Consider the following 27,775-nt stretch of genomic DNA (forward strand, 5'->3'; position numbering starts at 1 on the left):
ATAAGGACGGCATAGAACGTCCTGCGGTCTTAAGGGGTTAAACAACACAATGTAACTCCAAGTCAATCACACTTCTGTGAAATAAAACTATCCACTTAGGAAGCAAAACTGAGTGACAATCAATTTCACATGCTGTTGTGCAAATGGGATAGACAACAGGTGGAAATTATAGGCAATTAGCAAGGCACCCCCAATAAAGGAGTGGTTCTGCAGGTGGTGACCACAGACCACTTCTCAGTTCCTAGCTGATGTTTTGGTCACTTTTGAATGCTGGCGGTGCTTTCACTCTAGTGGTAGCATGAGACTGAGTCTACAACCCACACTAGTGGCTCAGCTAGTGCAGCTCATCCAGGATGGCACATCAATGCAAGCTGTAGCAAGAAGGTTTTCTGTGTCTGTCAGCGTAGTGTCCAGAGGATGGAGGCGCTACCAGGAGACAGGCCAGTACATCAGGCGACATGGAGGAGGCCGTAGGAGGGCAACAACCCAGCAGCAGGATCACTACCTCCACCTTTGTGCAAGGAGGAACAGGAGGAGCACTGCCAGAGACCTGCAAAATGACCTCCAGCAGGCCACAAATGTGCATGTGTCTGCTCAAATGGTCAGAAAGACTCCATGAGGGTGGTATGAGGGCCCGACGTCCACAGGTGGGGGTTGTGCTTACTTGTTGCCAGAGAACACCAAGATTGGCAAGTTCGCCACTGGCGTCCTGTGCTCTTCACAGATGAAAGCAGGTTCACACAGAGCACATGTGACAGACGTGACAGAGTCTGGAGACGCCGTGGAGAACGTTCTGCTGTCTGCAACATGCTCCAGCATGACCGGTTTGGCAGTGGGTCTGTAATGGTGTGCGGTGGCATTTCTTTGGGGGGGGGTCGCACAGCCCTCCATGTGCTCGCCAGAGGTAGCCTAACTGCCATTAAGTACCGAGATGAGATCCTCACCCCTTGTGAGACCACATGCTGGTGCGGTTGGCCCTGGGTTCCTCCTAATGCAAGACAATGCTAGAACTCATGTGGCTGGAATGTGTCAACAGTTCCTGCAAGACCAAGGCACTGATGCTATGGACTGGCCTGCCCGTTCCCCAGACCTGAATCCAATTGAGCACATCTGGGACATCATGTCTCGCTCCATCCACCAACGTCACGTTGCACCACAGACTGTCCAGGAGTTGGCAGATGCTTTAGTCCAGGTCTGGGAGGAGATCCCTCAGGAGACCATCCGCCACCTCATCAGGAGCATGCACAGGCGTTGTAGGGAGGCCACACACACACACTACTAAGCCTCCTTTTGACTTGTTTTAAGGACATCAAAGTTGGATCAGCCTGTAGTGTGTTTTTTCACTTTAATTTTGAGTGGGACTCCAAATCCAGATCTCCATGGGTTGAAAAATTTGATTTCCATTTTTTTATTTGTGTGATTTTGTGGTCAGCACATTCAACTATGTAAAGAACAAAGTATTTCAGAATAATATTTAATTCATTCCGATCTAGTATGTGTTATTTTTGTGTTCCCTTTATATTTTTTGAGCAGTGTATGTGTAATTTCGTTCTAACTGTATTTTAAAATTAATATATTATCAAAATACACGTAGAATGAAATAATATATCTATTTACATAAGTATATGCGTATACATCACTATATACCTTTGCATAAATAAAAATAATTAAAAAAAAAAAATTATATAGGGGAGCGGAGCTGACCAGCAAGCGGAGCAGACTTGCAGAGCTGAGGCTCTGTGTCACCAAGCTAAAAAAAAAAAAGCACACCGGGTGTAACACCGACGGTGAACCAACCACACACCCCCATAACGCAATGGGAAAACGGGCCAAGGAGAATAAAGCAGTCATGGCCTCTGGGTCTAGAAATATTGGAGAATACATGCAGGGAGGCCTCACGCGCATGGCGCCCAAAATGGCGGAACAATGTGCAGCAAGTTCGTCGTCCAAGGAGGAACCCTCCATGGACACATTGGATGATAATCCCCTAGCTGGCAGCCTGCATATGGAGTCCTTGGATGAGGATGATGGCACCCCAGCCACAAAGGGTGATATTAATACACTGCTCCGTGATATTCGCAAGATGTTTCAAGCAGACCTAGCGATCCTACGAGAGGATATGCTCTCGCTTACAGGGAGAATTAAGTCCACGGAGGAGACATCCACCCTCCCACCCACCTCAAGACCGAGCAGGCCTTAATTGCCACAGAACAGAAACAGATTAAAGTATCCCAAGCCAACATGGCACAAAAAGATGGCAGAGTACGAAAACCGCAGCCCCAGCAAAAACATTAAAATCAGAGGCATCCCTACCACGGTGGAACAGACAGTGCTGCCACAATTTCTGAGACGCCTGCTACAGCATATACTTCCTCACAAGCGGGCTAAGAATATCCTTGTGGATAATATCTACAGAATCACAAATGTCATTGTGCAGTTCGTCACGCACCTGGACAAGTCATCAATCATGACAGTGGTCAGGGACTTACTCTCCCTGTCCTTCGAGCAAAACACCCTGGCATTTTACAACGATCTGTCAAGATCCACCCTGCTCTGGAGGCACTCAATGCGCCCTGTTACCAGTGTGCCGAGGCAGCAGAAGATTCCATACCGCTGGGGCTCACCACGCTCCTTACAGGTCACCATGGAAGGGACAGTCCATAAGCTTAATGCGCCAGCGGAAGGCCAACAGTTTCTAACCCAGCAGGGCATCACAACACCGGCAGAACTAACGAGTCCTTGGATACACCAACGGGATGTGGACAACATCGCCCCGTTTGAGCCGAGGAGAGATCCCTATCCCTCCACAACGGGTCCAGGGGACTGAAACAAAGAGACTGTCACAACCTGGCAGTGCTGATGCACTGGACATTCAACCAGAAGCAGGCCTAGTCTTACGCCTTCACTAGTCACTGTCCGTTCGAAATCCTGGTTCATGCTACCTTTCCTTATGTTATTTTTTTATATTAGTTTTGTATATTACTTTCCCGGCCGAGCTTATTCCGTGCATTAAACTTAATAAGGGAAAGGCCACTAGCAATCTGTAGCCGGACCCCAATGCAGACAGCGGCACTCACAGACAAGCCATACACTCTCATGGTATACATAAGATTGGTAGGGGCTTGAACTGGCTCTCTCAAATTTACTCACTTTAACATTAGGGCCTGGGCGACTGTCAGACACGGTACAGAATGGCACAAGCGGAGACGTGCTCAATACCAGCAGTGGAGCCCGTGCACCTCAATAGAGAGCAAGGGCCATCACATCCCCAACCATTCAGCGCACACACCTCTGAGCCTTGTAAACCTGGCTCCCACCTCTTAAATGCCACCCCAAACTTACAGCACATACCAGCGCTCACTCCTGCAGGATCCCTTTACCATAGGACTATACTGCTCCGCCACGAGAATGCCTCACAAGCATAATTTTAAAAAAATGATATAGGGGGGCGGACCTGACCAGCAAGCGGAGCAGACTTGCAGAGCTGAGGCTCTGTGTCACCATGCTTAAAAAACAAACAAAAAAAAACAGGCACGTTTATGTGCACCTTAACACATAATGTTAAGGAATTTGTGCTTAAACTGAGCTTGTTATTTATGACATATTGTTATATGTGCATGTTTTGCTTACTTACTTTCAGACAAATATATATATACACACACACTATTTATTTGTAGTCGGGGCAATCTGGCCATAATGAAAAGGGTAACATAACATTATTATAACCAATAAACACATACAAATGGACACCAGTCGGTTGTGGTGTGCCGGAACCGAGAAAGCAGTAGGCCTGAAATAAAAGTGGGCAAAAAGAAAAGTACCATACAAAATTTATACACATCAAACATTGATTATTTGGACAAGTCACGAAAAGCTTGTGTAAACTCTTTAACTGGGTTTGGAATGTAAAGAGTATAGGCGGAGGGTTTCCAGCATCCCATAGCCTTGATGATATGAGTTGGAATGTGGTTGGAGGAAGCTGCAGATGCTGCACCTATACAGAAGGAGTGTCCTGGAAAAAGATTTGCATTTAAGCAGAGCCTAGTTAATAGTAAGCGAACTTAAAGCATGAATATAGATGTCGTAGGGATGGAGCCGTGAAGTTCTAATAATGGTTGGTTGGCTTGGTTGTTACGGGAAGGTGATGAAATATTACCCAGGACACCATTGTTTTTAGTAGGGAAAAGAGTAATTTTAGGTTAAGGTGGCAAAAAGAAGTGAACCCCAAAATAGATACCACAGCAAACATTACTATTCTGAGACAAAGTGGCTGGGTACTGGTAGGCTAGCTAGATGCCAAGCGGCGAAGAATAATGCTATTGAGAACGTGACAGAGGAGTCCCTACTAATTGCCAAGCAGCATGAGAGGCGCTACCTATGCGTTGGCCCGAGGGGAAATAGGAGGCCACCGAAACGTTGTGGCAGGGTGTCAGCCTCTCGGGGATAACTAAAGCATAAGATAGAAGGGGAGTGACATGGAGGGGCCTCTCTATGCAACCATGCGAGGCGGCTAACTATGATTTGGCCCGAGGGACGTATACCTCCGAGTATGAGGATGTGTGTTGGCCTCGTGTGACCACTAGCTTATGGATTAAGACCAGAAACATAAACCTAGTTGGACAACCTAAATCTCAGAAAGCCAGTACCACTTAAAACCTAGAAAATGAACATGGTTATGACATCGTACCTGATAAAGTTTGAGTCAGGCTGATGCTAAGCGGAAAGATATGAACGAGAGGGTGGCAGTAGATGACGTGCATGAGTATCTGTGCGTATGGGTATATTGTAGCCAGATCGTGGGCCCGAATTAAATAAGAGGAACATACCAGATACTATTGGTGAGCAGGGAGAATATGACAGAGGCAGATGACGGGTTTTGTGTTCGTAAAGCCACAGTCAGTATGGTCCAGTATGCTTAAAGGGACACTCCAGGCACCCAGACCACTTCTGCTCATTGGAGTGGTCTGGGTGCCAACTCCCACTACCCTTAACCCTGCAAGTGTAATTATTGCAGTTTTTCATAAACTGCAATATTTACATTGCAGGGTTAACTCCACCTCTAGTGGCTGTCTATTAGACAGCCACTAGAGGTCACTTCCTGGGTTCTAGCACAGGTTTCCTGTGCTAGAGCGTCGCTGGACGTCCTCACGCTGTGTGAGGACCTCCAGCGTCGCTCAAAACCCTATAGGAAAGCATTGAAATGATTTTTCAATGCTTTCCTATGGGGAGACGTAATGCGCATGCGCGGAATTTCCGCGCATGCGCATTAGGTCTCCTCGGCCGGTGAGCGAGATTAGTCTCGCCCACCGGCCGACGTAATCACTAGGAGGAGCGTCGCGGAGGCGGAGACAGCGGCGAGGGACATCGCCGCTGTCCCAGGTAAGTCACTGAAGGGGTTTTCACCCCTTCAGTAACCGGGGATTGGTGGGTGGGAGGGAGAGGGACCCTCCAGTGCCAGAAAAACGGATCGTTTTTCTGGCACTGGAGTTTCCCTTTAATGTAAATGAACACCAAAACAGCAGGATCTGACACAGTGCAAAGAGGACTAAAAGGTAATAATTATAACACTCAAAGCTCCATCACAGCCAATGTTTAACGCACAGACTATTGAGTATATAGGTTTTAATATTCAGATACATTCACTATGTATTACCCCTAGGTGGAATTTTTTTATGACTGTAGCATCATATGTAACCCAGCAAGGGGTGAAGTATCCTAAATTAGGTGAAAATGTGTGCCTATTTCGTGAGTTTGGCTGTAATTTACCGAAAGGATAGAATGTATTAACAGCTGAAACAGGCGAATGAGTGTATACACTGTATCGTTCGAATACCGAAAAGATATATACAGTAAATTTCCGAACGGCCGCGTTCGAAAAGATACATGAAGTGAAACATGCGAAGCATATGTGTACTAGAATTAGCTGAACGGTTTTGATCGGTTGCAATACATGACAGAAAACCGAACAGAGCTCCGCCATGAAAGGTAGCAATTTTGCGGCTGTTGCTTTACGGCGGGGCCCGACTTACGGTTAAACCCGGTATTTGGAGCTGAGAACGACCTGCGCGGACGCCGCGGCGGGTAGAAGAGCCAGGGAGACACCGGACCAGGAGACCACGAGGAAGACAGGTAAGAAACAATTCAAAATGGCGGTCTGAACTGGAAGTGACTCGCCAGACAATCCACGATAAGTTGGGAGTGGATTGTCAGCCCTTTTAAGGGGAAATCAAGCCCCTCCCACAACTACAGGCAAAGCCTTAAAAAAAAAAAAAAAAATTATATATATTTAGAATAATTCTACGTATATATTTATGTAATAATTTTACATAATTAGGTCATTTAAAGGGACACTATAGTCACCTGAACAACTTTAGCTTAATGAAGCAGTTTTGGTGTATAGAACATGCCCCTGCAGCCTCACTGCTCAATCCTCTGCCATTTAGGAGTCAAATCCCTTTGTTTATGAACCCTAGTCACACCTCCCTGCACGTGACTTCCATAAACACTTCCTGTAAATAGAGCCCTATTTAGGCTTTCTTTATTGCAAGCTCTGTTTAATTAAGATTTTCTTATCCCCTGCTATGTTAATAGCTTGCTAGACCCTGCAAGAGCCTCCTGTATGTGATTAAAGTTCAATTTAGAGATTGAGATGCAATTTACCTTAAATAATTGTATCTGTTTGAAAGTGAAACCAGTTTTTTTTTTTTTCATGCAGGCTCTGCCAATCATAGCCAGGGGAGGTGTGGCTAGGGCTGCATAAACAGAAACTAAGTGATTTAACTCCTAAATGACAGTGAATTGAGCAGTGAAATTGCAGGGGAATGATCTATACACTAAAACTGCTTTATTTAGCTAAAGTAATTTAGGTGACTATAGTGTTCCTTTAAAGGATCACTATAGTGTCAGGAAAACATAGCGGTTTTCCTGACACTATAGTGCCCTAAGGGTGCCCCCACCCTCTGGGTCCCGCGCCCGTTGCGCTGGTGACCTCTCCTCCCCCGCCGACATCAGCTCCCTCTGCCGACGTCAACGGAGCCGCATGCACGCGCATTCAGGCTGTCAATAGGAAAGCATTTTCCAATGATTTCCTATGGACGCTCTGCGCGATGGAGGCATAATATGCCTCCAGCGTCGCAGATGCGCCTCTAGTGGCTGTCCGGAAGACAGCCACTAGAGGCTGGCTTAACCCCAAATGTAAACATAGCAGTTTCTCTGAAACTGCAATGTTTGCATCTGAAGGGTTTAAACCTGAGGGACATTGCACCCAGACCACTTCATTGAGGTTAATTACAATTTGCGGCACCTGCCTGACAACCCAGGCCGAAAGTATAAGGAATTTAATTTTCTAGCACTATAGTTAACCCTATAACTTTCCAAGACACCATAAAACCTGTATATGGGGGGTACTGTTTTACTCGGGAGGCTTCGCTGAACACAAATATTAGTGTTTCAAAAAAGTAAAATGTATTACAACGATGATATCGTCAGTGAAAGTGAAGTTTTTGGCATTTTTCACACAGTTTATTTTTCCATTTTTCACACAGTTTATTGTGAACCATATTATCTATTTAATCTTAAGAAATTCAAGTTTATCTGAGCATTGCTTAAGGGACACTGTAAGCACCCAGACCACTTCAGCCAATTGAAGTGGTTTGGGTGCTGTGTCCCTTTTGCACATAGTGCTGCAATGTAAAACAGACCGCCTCCAGCGTCAGATATTTCCCCATAGGAAAGCATTGATTAATTTTGGCCAGTGTTTGTGACTAAGTGGCTACTAAAAAAGACTGGGCATATCCCATCTGCAATACCTTGGGTTGTCTACTATTGGAAATGGTATGCCATCATGGGGATAATTTTCATTCCAGGGCTATCATACGGTCTCAAAGGCAACGTAACCAATCTGGCGAATTTCAATGTGAAAAAACTAAAACGCAAGCCTTATATTTGACTCTGTGACTTTTGAAAACACCATAAAACCTGTACATGAGGGGTACTGTTATACTCGGGAGACTTCGCTGAACACAAATATTAGTGTTTCAAAACAGTAAAGAGTATCACAGCAATAATATTGTCAGTGTAAGTGCTGTTTGTGTGTGAAAAATGCAAAAAATGTCACTGTCACTGACGATATCGTCGTTGTAATATATTTTACTGTTTTGAAACACTAATATTTGTGTTCAGCGAAGTCTTCCGAGTAAAACAGTACCCCCCATGTACAGGTTTCATGGTGTCTTGGAAAGTTACAGAGTTAAATATAGTGCTAGACAATGTAATTCCCTGAACTTTTGGCCTGGGTTGGCAGGCAGGTCCTGCAAATTGTAATTAATAAAATGACCTAATTATGTAAAATTATTACATAAATATATGCGTAGAATTATTATATATATATATATATATATATATATATATATATATGTGTGCATATATATGTATATAATTTTTTTAAATTATTTTTATTTATATATAGGTATATACATAGTGATATATACGTATATACTTATGTATATAGATATATATATTATTTCGTTCTACATGTATTTTGATATCAATATATATATATTAATTTTAAAATACAGTTAGAACGAAATTACGCATGTTTATATATTTATCTATTTTTTTTTAATTATTTTTTAATTATTTTTTTATTTATTTTTTTAACGTATTTATATATTTATTTATTTTTTATTATATATAAATATATATATATAATTAAAATTATATATATATTTAATCAATATCATTGTACGTGTATTTTGATATTAATATATATATATATAATTATGTATATATTAATACTAAAATACACGTAGACAGTTTATGCATATTTATGTGTATGTGTATATATATACTTAGATCATATATATAATAAATATATATATGATCTAAGTATATATAATTTATTTTTACACTGTTTTAACATTTTTTTTTTTTTTTCAGACAGCAGGAGGAGTACCTGTCATTACAGGCACTCCCCCTGCTGGCAATGCCTTGGACGGCTATGCCGTCCATGTGATCGCGGGGTCCTCGCAAGGACCTCGCGATCACATGGCCCTGGGCGGCTGAATAGGACGCAGGGGGACTCCCTGGGCTCCCAGGTAAGTCCCCCATACCGCGATCGCCGGCGTGGGATCGCCGGCGACCGGGTAAGTACATAAGATCGCAGGGCGTACTATGCCGTCCTGCGGCTTTTAGAGCCACCAAAATAAGGACGGCATAGTACGTCCTGCGGTCTTAAGGGGTTAAATATAAGTGTATTTTTTTAGTCCAGCCACTAGTCAGGCAATGCATGTTTGTCCCTAATCACCACCGAGCACGGTGAAATTATAGTATGTTTACTATTCCCAGCTTGCCGACCCACCCGCGACCCAACATAATAACTGGGCAAAGCAAGCATGTATTTACTGTATTTACAATGTTTATGAGCTCAATAATGTTCCTAGCGTGTTTTATTTATATACGACAAAGGAAAACAGTGCAGTTTATCTTTCACGAGAGCTCCTAGGGACTAAATGGTTTTACCAAGCCGAGGTATTGGCTGACAGCGCCGCATATCCTCGAGCAAGGACTTGCAGACATAACCCAGCCCACTGGTACCAAGCTGTTTAAAAGATGCCATAGTTATAGTTTTGTTTTGTTACTATTATCTATGTTTTGTTAACTATTAGCCATTTGCCTTTCCTTCAATGTACTTATCCAGACCTAACTACCTAATGCCTAAGGTCACATATTCGGTACGCTGAACCATACTGTTTTCATGGTTTAACACACTCAGCAAGCATGTATCTAAACGACCAGCTTGCATGACAACAGATTGTTACCTAGGATTGCCCAATAATCAGCAACTCTATTTACTGTGCCTTTAAGAATTAACGACACACTAATAACTTCTCTTGTATTAACCTGTGGAAAACACACTAGCGTAAATAATGCAATGTGAACCATACTATTAGCGCAAACCGTACTATTAATATATTTAAGCTAGAACTGTTAAGTGTTGACCGTCCTATTGTATTTTATTTTACTACTGCTAACTTCACTGTTTAGATATGCTTAAAATCATAAAAATGTGCAATTCCTCATGCCACTGTCAAACTCCAGTAACATCTTTTACTACGCTGATGTGGCGTATGTTGCTACCGTGTAACACCCTGCACAACAAAAATAAAGAATGAAAAAAAAAAAAAAATATATATATAAGTGTATTTTTATATTAATATACGCATATATAAATATAAAAATACACTTAGTGTGACATTATATATATTATATATACATATATTATATATAGGTATATATAGATATAATACATGTATATATATATCATATATTATATATATATATATATATATATATATATATATATATATATATATATATATATATATATATATATATATATATACACATATATACACATATTATAATTTTTTTTACACTGATTTTTTTGTTTTACACTTTATTTTATGATTTTTCACTTGCAGGGAGACTGCCTGTCAGCACAGACAGTCCCCCTGCAGGCAGATACAAAGACCCCTATTGCGGTCATGTGATCGAGTGATCACATGGCCGTGGGGTCCTGATCTGCCGAGGGGGGACTGCCCGGGCAGACAGGCAGTCCCCCTGGACTGGGAGGAGAGCTGATCGCCGCCGTGGGACCGACGGCGATCAGGTAAGTTGCCCAAAACCGTTATGACGGTTCAGGACCGTCAGCGGTCCAAACGCACGTTTTACCGCTGACGGTCCTGAACCGTCAGCGGTCCTTAAGGGGTTAAAGGGAAACTATAGTGTCAGGAAAACAAACTATTCCTGGCACTGTAGCTTCCTCCTTTGTCAAGCCCCCACCCCCCGATGTCACTTGCGCTGGCCCAGCTCCACCCATGCTCCCCCCTGCCCCTGCCGACATCAATCTGCATTAGGATTTTCCCATAGGAAAGCTTTATTCAATGCGTACCTATGGGGATTCCGGTGACGCTGGAAGTCCTCATGCATATTGTGAGGACGTCCAGCTTCGTTTAGGCAACCAAAAGTCGCATTCGAGCCTGGTAGTCCCTCTAGTGGCTGTCTGGCAGACATTCACTAGAGGAGGAGTTAACCCTAGCAGGTAATCATTGCAGTTTATAAAAACTGCAATAATTACCTTGCCAGGGTTAAGGGTGATGGGAGCTGAAGTGGTCTGGGTGCCTACAGCATCCCTTTAACAACGACAATAAGCTTCTTGAAAGTTTGCACTTTGCTATACATTTGCCTAAAATTCTCTTTCCACAATACTAAGTAGTATCTCCGACGTCCTATATCTTGATTACATTGGAATTTTAATTAAATGTGTTTACATGTGCGTGTAAATGCAGAAGTGCTTCCTACCATTAAACTTAATCACTTCCCCTACCTAACCTCACTTTGTACAACTATGAACACTTTACATGCCCCTTTCTCTCCCCCCACTTCCCCAGCCCTTCTTCCTTTATCTTCCCTATTGAATTTTTATTTTCATAAAGTTTACCTCAGAAACTACTAATGACATCTCAAAGCACAAAGTTTCTTGAATCCAGGAGCGGGGTGTAGAATTAGCTGAAGCAAAGGTCATTGTGACAACACTGTACTGCACTCGGTACTTCTTGCTTGAGCTCTGGTCTCTGAGCTCCAAGAGCCCCTTCTGACTTCTGAAGGCAGTGGTCCAATGTGGTACGCAGCAGCGTGTGTTTTAACTTGCATTAAAAACTAGTGTGACCCTTTAGAAGAGGGGAAATGGAAATAGTTGAGCCAGGATATTTACCATACATTACAAAATGGAGTCCTCTGCCATCAGTAGTTAATCGGTTTTCAAACTCTCTGGCTACCCGCAGTTTGGCATCCTCCTTAAGTATCACTAAATCAGAGGCCCCTATTTCCACAGTAGTACTGTCTAAAACAGGCATGAAACGGAGATGTCTAAAACAAAAGGGAGAAGAGAGTCTGGAGCACAGTTGACTGAGCAGACCCAGGTAAGTGTCAACTGTCTGAAGACAGTTTAACCAATTACTGTGGATTGGCACTGGGGACTTCTGGCACCAAATCCAATACAGCTATAGCATTTCATTTTTACTTTTTAATTGCACCAAGCAATGTGTATTTTCTAGTAGACAACATGCCTACTAGAAAATTCTGCAATACCGAGCTGTCAATTCATCATTAATCATGGCATTTTACTGTGACTGGTTTCCTGTGTTTTGAGCCAATCCAAACACTGTTTTACATTTTAAATGCAACTTTGCAGCATTTACTAAATACAAGGCAAAAAATAGAAATAAGGACTGTCATTTAAAGTATTTATATTTCATCATCTTCAGTTTTATTTACATAGAGCCAAGTTCCTAGAAGATATTAAAGGGACACTATAGTCACCCAGACCACTTCCGCTCAATGAAGTGGTCTGGGTGCCAGGTCCCTCAGATTTTAACCCTTCAGATGTATACATAGCAGTTTCAGAGAAACACCCCTGAGTAGTTATGATACAGCAAGTATATAGTTACATAACCTGGTTTTATGGGAAGCTGTTTGGAGCGATTTTGAAGGGGCAAAAAAGCAGCACCTAGAGCACACTTCTTGATAATGCAGAAGTGTAAATTCTACAATATCCAGACAGCCAAAGATGAGGCAGAGGTAAATATTTTTTTCTCAAACCACTCTGACAAAAACTAGAAGACACCTACTGATTCTATGCACCATAACCACTACACCGAATGGAACAGTTAAAGGGACACTATAGGCACCCAGTCCACTTCTGCTCCTTGAAGTGGTCTGGGTGCAGTGTCCCCATTGCATTTAGTGCTGCAATGTCATACATTGACGTTTCAGAGAAGAAGTTCTAATGCGCGTGCGGATTTGCACATCTGCCGCGCTTATGCAGTAGCACCGACACGTCAGAGGAGGCAAATCCTTGATCCATTTCCGAGGGACATTCGCGCTGGGTTCATGTAAGTAAATAAAGGGTTTTCAACCCTTTATACACCCGGGCAAGGGAGCTATAGTGCCAGGAATACAGCTTTGTATTCCTGGCTCTTATAGTATCACTTTAATAGTGATGAGAGTGCTCCTTTACACAAACATACAATTCATGAAGAAATATAACCATCACCTCCTGAGGCATCCTATCTGCTCCAAATGATTGACTCTCTTCCCCCACATAGTTTTATTCTTTCCCCATGGGAGTGTAAACCAGATCCTTTGTGATATAGAGGGCTGATACAAGGACGGTGTGGGCATTTTCTACCACACATACATGCAGCAAGATGCAAGGAACAACAATAGGTAGGTAATAATATGCCCTGTATTATATTGCCCACAGAAAGCCAAGTTGGAGTGGGGAGGTGTGCAGCAGGAATTGTGATGTACGAGTTGTGTGTGCTACAGACAACAGTCTCTGGCTCCCTTACAGTTTGGTGTGAGCTGTATTATCAGTATCATGGGCTATATACCTTGTATTATACAGATTGCTAATAACCGGGATAAAGAAACCTACAAGGAATCTGGAAGCTATGTTTACAAGTTGCTTTAACCCAGCTTCCTCACACCATTGGACACTGGGGATGAGGCCATCTGACCTTTAATAACCAAGCTGTGACCCTCAAAGGACATGAAAATTATTATTTTTTAAAGGGAACTGGCAGGGAGGATCAAATGAGTGCATTAAAGGGACACTATAGTCACCCAGACCACTTCAGCTCAATGAAGTGGTCTCGGTGCCAGGTCCCCCAGGTTTTAACCCTACAGATGTTAACATAGCAGTTTCATAGAAACTGCTATATTCACATTGCAGGGTTAATCCAGCCTCTAGTGGCAATCTTCCTGACAGCCGCTAGAGGCACTTCTATGACGCTGGATGCGAAGATCGCATTCAGCGTGCAGAACGTCCATAAGAAAGCATTGAGAAATGCTTTCCTATGGACTGTTTAAATGCGTGCGCGGCTCTTGCCGCGCATGTGTATTCTGCTCCACTCCGGAGCTGACGAGCGCCGGATTAAAGTAACTGAAGGTGTTTTAACAACTTTAGCGCCAAGGGAGAGGGGACCTAAGGATTATATAGCGTCAGGAAAACGAGTTTTTTTTCCTGACACTATAGTGATTTTTTAATAAGGAGGCAGTGGAAAAAAGTGAGGCTGAGCATGGGGAGAGAAGTCATGGATGGTAGATTAAATGTGAATTAGGAGAGAAATGTTAAGGGTAGGGGTGCTTAAAGACTATCATCTACACACAAAAACGCCACACATGCCCGTTCACATAAACCCCGATTTAAAGGAACTCTCCAAACTTAATAACCCCCATAATGCACTGGCACCCCAACATGTAAGCAAACTGACTTGTTGCATGGGGTCTGCCAAGCACTGCTCTGTGCATCCTCAGGTATCCAAAAGGCAGGGAGTAGCATCTGGCAGACCAGAGGTAAGAAGTTAAACTAAAAAAAAACATAACACTTGACTACATACAGGTTTATTAAAGGGACACTACAGTCACCAGAACAACTACAGCTTATTGAATTTGTTCTGGTGAGTAGAATCATTACCTTCAGGATTTTTGCTGTAAACACTGTCTTTTCAGAGAAAAATGCTGTGTTTACATTCCAGCCTACATTCTGGCCACTTCTCAGATGGCTGTTAGAGACCCTTCCTGGGTCATGGCTGCCTAAAATGCATCCAAACATTCAGTATCTCCTCCCTCTGCATGCAGAAACTGAACTTTCCTCATAGAGATTCATTGATTCAATACATCTCTATGAGGAGATGCTGATTGGCCAGGGCTGTGTTTGAATCATGCTGGCTCTGCCCCTGATCTGCCTCCTTGTCAGTCTCAGCCAATCCTATGGGGAAGCACTGTGATTGGATCAGGCCACCACTTCTAATGATGTCAGCAGACTGCTTGTTTTTCTTAGTCTAACAGCATGCAGAGTTACAGGCTTGAATACAGTACGATTTTTACTATATTTATGGAGGCATGAAGGGCCCAGGGGGGCTAGATGGTGGTGTTAACACTATAGGGTCAGGAATACTATAGTGATCCTTTAACATAGGCAATAACTCTAAACTTGCAGTAGTAGCTCCTATCACTTCAGTAATCTTTAAGAACACAAGTATTGTTCCATGTATAATACACTGCCTGGCCAAAACAAAAGTCACCACCTGGGTTTTACTAAGCAAACAGGTAAGAGGCTCCTATTGGATGAAATTGGGTTAAGAACTGTCCAACGCATTATTAAAAACTGGAAGGATAATGGGGAACCACCAATGATGGGCCCATCAGGGTAAGAAGAGAGGCCGATTAAGTGATCATCATGCCTAGTGCCTACTGTACAAGTATGTGGTGTCAGTGAGGTTGCTACAGTTGGTCAGGTCTAGGTTCAGAAACATTATGTGCCCAAAGAATGAGGTAAGCCGACTACCTGAATGACCAGGTTATTCCATCAATGGATTTTTTTTCTTTCCTGAAGGCACAGGCATATTCCAAGAGGACAATGCCAGGATTCATCAGGCTCAAACTGTGAAAGAGCGGTTCAGAGAGCATGATACATAATTTAACACATGGATTGGGTACCACAGAGTCCAGACCTTAACCCCATTGAGAATCTTTGGGATGTGCTGGAGAAGGCGTTGCGCAGTGGTCTCTCTCCCATCATCAATACAAGATCTTGGTGAAAAATTAATGCAACACTGGATGGAAATAAATCTTGTGACATTGCAGAAGCTTATTGAAACAATGCCACAGCAAATGCGTGCCGTAATCAAAGCTAAAGGCGGTCCAACAAAATATTAGAGTGTGACCTTTTTTTGGGTGGCAATTTTTTTTTTTGGCCAGGCAGTGTATAAGCAAATCTTGTAGGGCCACAGAGTAAATATTCACATATAATAAACAATTGTATGCCCCACTGATCTATCCATAGCTGGCCCCGCCTTCTTTGCCCAGAGTGAGATCAACGTACTTAGCCAATTCAATGCTTTCCCTTAGGAAGGCTAGTGTGCATTCACTAAAAAACACAAGTAATTAACGTGAATTCACGACAACAGGATGCACTGGGCTAAATCAAATTGTCTTTATGAGACCATCTGACTGAAAGAGTTTTACAGTGCTATTTTGTTGTAAGCACCTCTAGTGGCTGTCTTAATGACAGCCATTAAAGGCATATAAAGGCAAATAACCACAATGCACTGTAAACATTGATGTGATGCAGAACGGCAATGTTTAACACTGCATGAGCAAAATTACAGGGACATGGCAGCCAAACAATTTCATTGCTGAAGTGTTCTGGGTTCCTATAGTGTCCCTTTAAAAAAAAGGACACTTAGGCACCCAAACCGCTTCAATAACCTATGCAAGTTGCCCAATGTCATCTAACTGCATAAATATGCAAAAAAAATTATTAAAGATACAAGTGTTTCCCTTTTCGGTTCATAAAAAACGGTTTGTTGTAGTTAAAGGAACACTACAGGCACCTAGAACACTTCAGCTTATTTAAAGCGGCACTGTCATGCCGAACTTACCTTTCCTCAATCTCTTCCTCTTCTCCCCCTCTCTCGGGATCTGTTATTCTTTTCTTCCTGTCTTCTTTAGTTTTCTTTAAAATCATAAGACAAAGTAGGGACTCTGTCTTATGGAGGATTCCTCCGCTTGACCAGCTCTGACCAGCGGAGGAGCAAAGTGTGCTTCATTTCCGCTGGTCAGACCAATTTTCCCATGATCCCTAGCTTTCCTCCCAGTTCCCACAATGCTTCCTGTCAGTATTGCCGAACGTCCTGTCACTTAGACAGAACGCCGGCAAAACTGCCGAATTGCATCCTAACAGAATGAGCACTGTTTCTCCATTGGTGTTAGGATGCAATTCGGTACTTTGTTCGGATCGGAATTTCATTCAAATGAATGAAACTCCGATCCTATTCATTGCTGTGGCTGCATCTTGCAGCCGCTTAGTAGATAACTCCCTAATTCCCACGGTATCAGGGAGCTATCTACTAAAAGGCTGAAAGACCTAAATTGGTCTTTCAGCCAAATTTACTAACACTAAGTAAAAATGACTTGGTATTAGTAAATAATATGCCCCTAATTTCAAGCCATCCAATCACAGTGCTCTGTGTCATTTTACAAGCGTGGGAAAATTCCAAAGAACTTTCCCACGCTTGTAAAATGACAAAGAGCACTCTGATTGGCTTAAACCCACCAATCAGAGTGTTCTTAGGCTAATTGCAGGGCGGGGCAAGGCTTTATAAGCCTTGCCCCGCCCTGCGGAGCTCAGTCTGCGCGGAGCCCTCCATGGGTGAAGATGGATTATTTTTTTTGCGCTCGGGTTTTTTATTTTGCGCTCGGGTTTTTTATTTTATTTTTAGTTCGACGGCTATGATGGTTTTTTATTTGGCCTTTTTTGGGGCTGAAAATGAAGATTTTAGAAAAAAGAAGACGTCGAATGGTAAGTTTAATTTTACTTTACAGGTTAGCAATTTTATTCCCCCCTCACTATTTTTTAGGGTGAGGGGGGTAGGTAGGGGCATTTTGTATTTGGGTGGGGGGTGGGTGACTAGGGGCTTGGGCACCCCTAGTCACCTTGATGGGGGGGGGGAAATTTACTTAGTGCCCCCACCCGCCGCCCAGGGGTGGGGGCGGGGGGAGGACAGTAGGTCCCCCCCCATTATCGTTATGGCCCCCACCCGCCTCCCAGGGGTGGGGGCCGGGGGGAAGGACAGTAGGTCCCCCCTCCTTTTACCATTAGGGCCCCCACCCGCCGCCCAGGGGTGGGGGCCGGGGGCTGGAGGACAGTAGGCCCCCCCCCCCCCCCCATTACTATTATGGCCCCCACCCGCCGCCCAGGGGTGGGGGCCGGGGGGTGGAGGACAGTAGGTCCGTCCCCCCCCCTTATTACTATTATGGCCCCCACCCGCCGCCCAGGGGTGGGGGGGGGAGGACAGTAGGTTCCCCCCCCCCCCCTATTACTATTATGGCCCCCACACGCCATCCAGGGGTGGGGGCCGGCGGGGGAGGACAGTAGGTCCCCCGTCCCCCCTTATTACTTTTTTTTTTTTTTTTTTACAGTGAGCAGCCACAGGCTGCTCACTGTTTAGTGGACATGCCCCTACTCGCGGTATAGCAAGTAGGGGCATTGGGGAGATTTTAATCTCCCTTGTGCTATTATGGGGGTCATATTGACCCCCATAGAGTGAGGAGGGGACCTGGGGGGCTTATGAAGTGGTGGGGAGCACTGCTCCCTGCCGCTTCTGTCTTTACATATTGCAAGGAGGGAGCTGCACGCCGGTAGCTCCCTCCTTGTAATAAACCGAACAAACAAACGAACACTGATACACAGTGTTAGTTTGTTCGTCTGATTTTTTTCTATTCATTCATTCGTCTGTCTGATGAATGAATGGGTGAAATTCCCGTTCGCATGTCCAGATGTTTCACTGGGCATGTGCGGGAATCTCAGGGCTATCTAGTGTGGGTAGATGACGTGTCCCACAGGGACTTCACCTACCCACACAAAGATGGCGGCGCCCTGAATATAGATCGGGGCAGAAAATAAAGAATAAAAAATAGGTAATGTGGGGGGCATAGGGGCATTTGGGGGTGACTAGGGGGTCAATTGGATGTAGTTGAGGCGGGAGGGGGGTTAAAAAAAAAAAAAACGGAATTCGGCATGACAGTGCCGCTTTAAAGTTGTCTGGGTGCAGTGTCCCTGTTGTACTTAGTGCTGCACTGTTAAACATTGCAGTTCCAGAGTAACTTCAATGTCCACATTGCAGCACTAAATCTGCCTCCAGTGGCTGTCTCCCAACGGACCTTTGGTCCAGTAACGGACGCTGGACGTCCTCACGCTTTGCATGAAAACATCCAGCTTCAGATTTTCCCCCATAGGAAAGCATTGATTCAATGCTTTCCTATGAGGTCTAATGCACGCACTACATTTGCCATGCATGTGCGTTAGCACTTGCTCATTACGGGATATCAGAGTAGGAGGAGCAACGACCCATCACCGAGGGACATCGGCACTGGGGTAAGGTAAATGAAGGGTTTTTAACACTTTATTCACATTGGTGGGAGGGTAGTGGGGGGAGGCAGAGGGACCTATAGTACCATGAATACAGCTTTGCATTCCTGGCAATTATAGTATCCCTTTAAGTTTTATTCTATTGTAGAATGCAGACAGGTAAACCACAAAATACTAGAACATCTGTGTCCATATTCAGAAACACTCTGCACTGTCTAAAAACAGTATGGATGAATCAGGATTCTCAATTGCTAGACTTAGCAAAGCTCATTAGTGAAGCTACATAGACCTGGAACTTACAAGAAATACAGGATCCTAATTTCCTAGACTTATTTTTGTATAGATTTGAATGTTCTAACTTAATGCATAAGGTGAGATACAGCCTAGAGCAGGCATAGGCAACCTTTGGCACTCCAGATGTTTTTGACTACACCTCCAATGATGCTTTGACATGGGGGATGTAGTCCACAACATCTGGAGTGCCGAAGGTTGCCTATACCTGGCCTAGAGTGTCTCCTTCAAACTAACAGATTTACCCAACTCAATTTCCACGCCCACACTCGGGCTCCAATACAAGCCTTTAACACCCCTGCTCCCTCCCCAATAAGACACTCTCTCCCGCCACGACACTGAAGTCTATCTATGCCCTCACCTCACGCACAACCAACGCTACTAGTTACAACGGCAAAATGACGACTACCCAGACCTACCGAATGGCACCCATCAATCTCCTATCCATAAACGCTAAAGGCCTTAATATACCCGAAAAAAGATCCCAATCCCTAAACTACTTCCATAGCCTTAAATAACACAGTGTTCATTCAAGAGACACACTTCTGGGAAGGACACACTCCCAAATTGACGAATAACCGCTACACACAATGCTTCACGAGTAACAACCCAGACGGGAAATCTAAGGGCACTGCCATCCTGCTACATAAATCTCTCCAATTCCAACTTAAAGACACTCTGGTAGATAAAGGAGGGAGATATGTATGTGTTAAGGGAACAGTGCTGACCAAGCCTTACACACTGCTCAACTTATACCAAACAAGTCCGATTTATAAAATCAACCCTGCGAGCGATTGAGGGATTCACTGAAGGGTGCCTCATAGTTGGGGGGGGGGATCTTAATGTTGCTCTACACCCACGACTATACACATCCACAGGAACCTCCGCAGTACCCGCACACATCCTACAAACTATAAACAATTCACTGCGAGACCACAGACTAGTGGACTGCTGGAGGGCCACTCACCCAGAAGACAGGGACTATACTTTCTTCTCAACCCCTAACCAATCATACTCCTGCCTAGATTATTTCTTCCTCCCCCACTATTATCTAACAGACTTACAGACCACCCGCATAGGCACCACAACGTGGTCCGACCATGCCCCTCTAGTGATGACCCTGTCATCCCCACTGTATAGGCCCACAACGATGAACTGGAGACTCAATGAATCCCTCCTAACAGATCCACTGACTCTCCAAGAGATTCGTACCTCCCTCACGACATACTTTGAGGAAAACGATAGAGAAGAAACTACACCGATGTGTCTCTGGGAGGCACACAAATGTGTCATAAGAGGGACACTAATCGCAAAAGGCTCCGCGATTAAAAGAGAACGAAAGGCACGTCTAACACACCTTTTACAGGATATCCATCAAGTTGAATGGACCCATAAACAGACGGGGCGACCAGACGACTGGCGCAAACTGACGACCTTACGTAGAGAACTCTCGACACTGCTCAATCACTCCTACCAGAAAATGGTCACAAACGAAAACATTCCTATTTGTTAACGCAGACAAATGCGGGTCCTTACTGGCCCGATTGACAGCCAAAAGGCGAGCAAACGCATACATACCCAAAATCAGAGACAAACATAACAGACAAACTCTTGCCCACGGATATGGCCGCAGTCCTTCATGGATACTACTCTGGCTTATACTCATTATCCACACAACAGGCAACCCCACCCAGCAGTATACATACATAAGACTGATATTAAGGAATACCTAGACCATCACCTAGACAAACGCCTCCCTGCAGAAGCGATCCAAGAGCTAGACGAGCCCCTCACGACAGAAGAACTAGCCCTAGCCTTGAAAATCGCAAAGACGGGGAAATGCCCAGGACCAGATGGCCTGTCTGTGGGCTACTATAAAAAAGACGCAGACATACTCACACCACATTTTTTGAAAGCATACAGCTCGCTCAGGGAAGGAAACACCATGACGCAACAGACACTAGCAGCCAACATCTCACTGATCCCAAAAGAGGGCAAGGACGCAGAACGGTGGCACTAACTACAGGCCTATCTCATTGCTAAACTGCGATCTGAAATTATTTACCAAAATATTGTCCATGAGACTCCAACAACACTTACCGGGTCTCATACATGGAGACCAAGTAGGATTTGTTCCAAGAAGAGAGGCAAGGGATAATACTATACGAGCCCTAGCGATCCTACACCACTCTACCCTGACCTCAGAGGGCCTCCTCCTGTTGTCTACGGACGCAGAGAAGGCCTTTGACAGAGTAAACTGGGACTATTTGCTTGCGGTCCTACAAAAGATAGGGATGGGCCAGTATATCATGAACTGGATCAAGTCCTTGTACTCCTGCCCCACAGCCAGACTTTGTGTTAACGGAGCACTCACAGACCCCTTCCCAATCAGGAACGGCACTAGACAGGGCTGCTCGCTATCTCCCTTGCTCTTTGTCCTTGCCCTCGAACCCTTCCTCCAAGCGATCAGACAGAACCCAAACATACAGGGCATGAGAATTGGCAAAACGGTCCACACCGTGGCGGCCTATGCGGACGACCTCTTATTTTTCGTGACAAACCCGGACCGCTCACTTAGACATATAATGACAGAATTTGACACATATGGATCACTTTCAAATTTCAAAATAAACTATTCAAAATCTACAATACTTAACGTGTCCTTCCCGAAGGAACAGGTCATACATACTCAAAGCCTCTTTGCCTTCAAATGGTCAGACTCAGCCTTGAAATACTTAGGGATCTGGGTTACAAGGGAATGCAGCCAGCTATACCGGGCCAACTTCTAACCTCTCTTAACGCGGCTAGGGGAGGATCTGGAGAAATGGTCACTGCCACACCTCTCTTGGTTCGGCAGAGTGGGCATAGTCAAAATGAACCTCCTACCACGGGTGCTATACCGGTTTCAAACTATACCGATCACGATCCCCAAAAATGTATTTGCCACATTGCGCACGCTGTTACTGAGGTTCATCTGGCGCAATGATAAAGCCTGCATACGACATAACATCCTCACACTGCCGAAGTCAGAGGGAGGCCTGGCTCTCCCAGACTTTAAGCTGTACTACCAAGCCACACACCTACAAAGGATAGTGGAATGGTCCAAACAGGGAGTCACCAAACTGTGGAAAGAAAGAGAGGCCACACAAGTAGGCAAGCCCATGACGGTCATGCCCTGGCTGGAACCAACACACAGTACCAAACTGGTAGACCGACACCCACTCATTAAGGCCACCATCACGGTATGGCACACTCAGGCCCCAAAACTGGCCCTATCATCATTCCCGTGCCCCTGTACCCGCTGGTCCACAACCCAGCCTTTCCTCCAGGCCTAGAACCAAAGTCACTCCAGAGGATGATAGGCGCGCAGACATCCCCCAAGCACAACATCTGTTCACGGAGGGACAGATCAAACCCCTGACCAAGATGACCGACACGAACACCCCAAATTTCATGCTCTGCTTCAGATATAAACAGCTGACAGACTTCCTCACCACTCTCCCACAAAAACCCCTCCTGACAAGAGACCTAACTCCACTAGAGGTAATCTGCACAGACAAAGATTCAATGGAACATGGCATATCAACCCTATACATTATGCTCCTCACAAAACAGAATACACCAACACCTCACTTTATGGGGAAATGAGAAGAAGCCCTAGGGGAAACACTAACTCTCAAACAATGGCACAAAATCTGTGACCTCACACTACATTGCGCGGTGTCCAGTAAGACACAAGAAACTGCGTATAAATTGCTAACATACTGGTATAGGACGCCCCAGTCGCTACATGCAATGATACCAACCATAGATAATAGCTGTTGGAGGTGCGGAGATGAGGTGGGAGTGCACCAAAATAAAACCATTTTGGGAAAAGGTCCACAATATTATTCAAAGATTTTCAGATGACCCCCCCACTTCAAACCGGCACCAATTATTTTACATCACACTACAACCCGCACATCCACATACAAAAACTAACTGACAATACGAATTCTGAATGTGGCTAAAGGGCTGGTGCCTCTATTCTGGAAGAAAGACATAGCCCCACCGATGGAACTATGGTTCCAACAAATGGAAGAACTCCGTGCCATGAAAGACCTAATATTCCGCAGCAGCGAGAGACCCCAAACCTACCTGAATATCTGGACTCAGTGGATTCTATCCACGGACTCAGCCAATTTCAAATCACTTTTAAAGTAAGACACTTCTGACACCACCAGTGGAGACCGAAAAGAACCTTAATATAAGCGCAACACCAATCACTGAGAGCAAAACTTGCCTTCTATCCACCTTAATACCCTCCTTCTCCCTCCCCCCCCCCCCTTCCTCAGAAACTCAGACTCCCTAAGCCCCCGCGCAGGGAGCCCCTTATTAGGATGAGCCGATAGATAGTGACCACTGATGACTGAGAGAACATACCACCCACAGAGTGGGGGCGACACGAACCGACATCACGAAGATAAATGCAATGGGGTAACAACCTCACACAGACACTTATTGAATCATTGGCTTTGTTTGATGTTAAACAGTAACTGACCACTGACTAGTAACCATCTGACAACTAATAACCCAACAACAATGGAGACCTACGTGTCTCACAAGTTACCTAAATGTTTAAGGAACCTGCGAGTTCCATGGTTTTACGCTTCATTGACACAGACCTGCGAGTCGTGTATTCCACCGTTCTATGTTATGCTTGATTAAAAAAAAACAAAAAAACGGTATGATGGGAAAACCTCATGCCAAAATAAACAGATCTTTTAAAAAAACAAAATTAAATTGTACAAGGCCCCACTTACACGCCCATCTCCTCTAGCATCACAGAAACTGATAACATATTGTAAATGTAATATGCAGCTAACAGGTTACAGGTTTTAACCATGGTCATGGTTCCTAGGTTCAAAGCCCAGTCAGACAACCTTACCAGTAAGTGTCCCTGGGAAAGACACCTGACAACACATATTCACCTACCTCAAGTACTCAGATTGCAAGTTTGTTCGAGAACAGCCTATTTCACCTTCAAAATATCCACATTTTATAATTGTATAGCGCTATGTAATAGGATGGTTCTATATAAAAGCGAATTACCCAGAAGAAAAAAAAAAAGGCACATTCAATATACAAGAAAATCCTAACCACTCAAGGAAGTCTAAGCGCACGCCTATCATTCATTATACCATATCTGGGTGAAAGCAAAGTTACAGCAAAATCACAAATAAACCTACAATGTTGTAGGAATATGGATTACTTTAAAGACAGAAAAGGCATATTCACTAATGTATGAATTGTCAGAAATTGTAAGTGAATTTCAAATTTAAGGCCAAAATAGCTGCAGCCGAAGCATAGCTGACTTGGAGATTGTCTTCGTTTTTTAATTTAAAGGAACACTATAGTCACCTAAATTACTTTAGCTAAATAAAGCAGTTTTAGTGTATAGATCATTCCCCTGCAATTGCACTCCTCAATTCACTGTCATTTAGGAGTTAAATCACTTTGTTTCTGTTTATGCAGCCCTAGCCACACCTTCCCTGGCTATGATTGACAGAGCCTGCATTGAAAAAAAACTGGTTTCACTTTCAAACAGATGTAATTTACCTTAAATAATTGTATCTCTATCTCTAAATTAAACTTTAATCACATACAGGAGGCTCTTGCAGGGTCTAGCAAGCTATTAACATAGCAGGGGATAAGAAAATCTTAATTAAACAGAGCTTGCAATAAAGAAAGCCTAAATAGGGCTCTATTTACAGGAAGTGTTTATGGAAGGCTGTGCAAGTCACATGCAAGGAGGTGTGACTAGGGTTCATAAACAAAGGGATTTGACTCCTAAATGGCAGAGGATTGAGCAGTGAGGCTGCAGGGGCATGTTCTATACACCAAAACTGCTTCATTAAGCTAAAGTTGTTCAGGTGACTATAGTGTCACCTGAACAAGTCTGACTCTAGTGAATAACCTGGCACTCATTTAAAAAAATATATATATACAAAATTCATTGACAGGTTAAACCAGTGCACTAAAACGTCAACAACGGTGTCAGGCATCAACCAATAAAAAGTATCTCACAAACAAAAAATATGCAGAAGTAAGGAGAGCAGTAAACAACCAGAGGCTGGTGTTATATATATTTTTTTTTCTTAGCAGAGAACATAAATATGTTTGGGTCTGCAAGATCATAAACAAAAATGGCTAGAAATGTCTGGGCCTAGTGGTGAGATGAATTTATTGTCTGTTCACCATGATGCCCAGTCAACCACAGAAACCATGGAAAACAGCCCACAAGAGGTGGCTGGACACCATCCACAGATGTGACCATTACAGCTGTTGTATGCAAGGATAGCTTTCACTGAAAGGCTGATGAAGTGATGGTAATAACACAATGGGCTTATTTAATGCAGATAATACACACAGCCAACCAGTCAATCTACTGCTAGACCAATGGTTCCCCAGACATAAATACACCTATATAAACCAAGTCTGGCCAACAGGCAGACACCCCCCCCCCCCCCTCCCCTAGAGGAACTACAAACCCCATGATGCTTTGCCAGCCTTGAGGAAGGGGTGGATGGGGGTCTACCTTTCGGTTAGTCCTGGCTGCAAGCAACCTGTCCAGGTAAGTGGCCCCCACAGTCCCCAAAGCAAGGCCTCACTCATTTACTCAGCCGGCCGGCGAGGCACCCAACACTCATGCCTGTAGCTGTTAATAAGAGTAAGGTAAACAGACAGAGTAAATAAATAACATGCACCACTCACTGTCCATCCCCAGACGTCCCCCAACAAAAAAAATAAAATGAGAATATTTTAGCAATGGCGGCCGCCTGGCTCAGCGTCCGCCTGGTACTTATACCCTTCTTCACCCAGGGCGTCAGGGGATTGGCTGAGCGCAGTCACGTGACTAAACAAAACCGTCACAGATAAACCTAAAATGAACCCTTTGTCCGCGGTTTAACTCGAACCGTGCCTGAACGCTGTGCCAAGCATCCCCGGCATGCCCCCCCCGGGCCGGGTGTGGGGAGAGAGGGAGGGCAAGGCCGGCTATACAGGAGAGCAGGCTGCCCCCCTCACTGCCAGCACACAGCTCGGCGGCGGCCGCTGCTGCTAACCGTGCTCGGCCGCCATGTTGGTCCGTGCGGCACAGTGCGTCAGCCGCCGCTTCACCTGCGGGAAAATGGCGGCGCCCGGTGTGTGGAGCAGGAGCGCTCACCTCACGGGAGGCTAATGGAGCTGGCCGGCCAGGCCCCTGGGGGCCGTGCGCGACCTCACCACAGCCCGGTACTGTGTGCCCTGACAGCCCAGGGGTTAAATTAAACACATACCGCTTTAACAGCGGGGGCTCTCAGACCCACCTACCGATTGAGAAAGCATCACTCACCTGCTCAGCTTCCTCCGCACAGGCCCAAGCCCCGCCCCCCTACCGGCTGCACTTTATTATTCTTTTAATCTTTAAGTTTAAAAACAGGACGAGACGTGGAGCGAGACGTTACCCTCACGTGACCTTCCTCCCCTCCCTCCTTGTCTCCCTCACTTACCTCTCTCTCTCTCCCTCCTCCTCCTCCTCTGCTCCCCGTGGCGCCAGGACACCGGGTGCGCGCTGTGGGTATATTTTTTTGGGGGGTGGACTCCGGGAGAGCCGGGGGCGCGCTGAGGACACACAAAAAAAATGGAAGGAGGGAAGCGGCAATCCCTCCCTGAGCTCCTCTGCCCTCACAGTGATGGCCAGTGACGTGTTGGGGGGGTTTAGCTTGTGTGGGTGACACCCAAATATAGATATATATTTATTTGTTAATTTTCTTATGCAAAATGGTTGCAGTGAGTGCTAGGGAGGAGGAGTTTCCCTTTGTCTGAGTCTGCAGTGAATGTACTGTTGTAATGGACTGGTTGAATGATGGGGTAGCAATGACCTGGGTTACCAGATGGGTCACACTAAAACTCTGTATAGGATAACATAATAAAAGCCCAAAAAACAGCAGGCATGTGCATTGTTGTTTACTATGAGATCACACCTTGGTGTTTATTTATTTTTTTTATTCCCCCCCACCACCACCACCTTGGACAGTGCCCAAGCAACTCTTAAGTGTGGCTAACCTGGACTATCTCTGTAATGAAATGATTCGCTGTCAATATAAATTACAGGGAATTGTCAAGGGACGCACCAGCATAACACTGGTCTTCTGTGTGTCTATTGCTGGAAATCGTGTAAATATTTCTGCAGTATCTGGTAATCTGAACATTTTCTGGGTTTTTGAGGACAGAGTAGCTATGCCCTCAAATTAAAATGGGCAACACCTGTCAAACTATCCATATCTCAGTGTAGTGGTTATAGTGCCAGGAGTGCCCTGCCAGTGTTTTATTCTTGTGCATTTGTGAGATCACAATACTGACGCATCTTCTGGCAGATGAAGTGCCAGAAGCTGAAAATGGACCCCCGGATGAATGTGGAGTGGCTGCAAGGAAAGCTCAGATAAGTAAAACCTGCCTTTTACTGCC

General features: G+C 44.6%; 1 protein-coding gene across 2 annotated transcripts in view; it reads right to left on the reverse strand.

Moving 5' to 3' along the window:
* Positions 1 to 26,679, reverse strand: part of ZNF644 (zinc finger protein 644) — an 84,870-nt gene extending 58,191 nt beyond the window's left edge. Inside the window, exon 1 of one of the 2 annotated variants that reach the window (XM_063428376.1) lies at positions 26,661 to 26,679. The gene's annotated coding sequence lies outside the window, so the exon portion shown is untranslated. Of the gene's footprint in view, positions 1 to 26,041; positions 26,130 to 26,660 lie in introns of those variants that run through there. The other variant, XM_063428375.1, reaches the window with a different exon arrangement.
* Positions 26,680 to 27,775: the final 1,096 nt, after the last annotated feature.

The sequence above is a fragment of the Pelobates fuscus genome, chromosome 7, assembly GCF_036172605.1.
Source record: "Pelobates fuscus isolate aPelFus1 chromosome 7, aPelFus1.pri, whole genome shotgun sequence".
Lineage (NCBI taxonomy): Eukaryota > Metazoa > Chordata > Amphibia > Anura > Pelobatidae > Pelobates > Pelobates fuscus.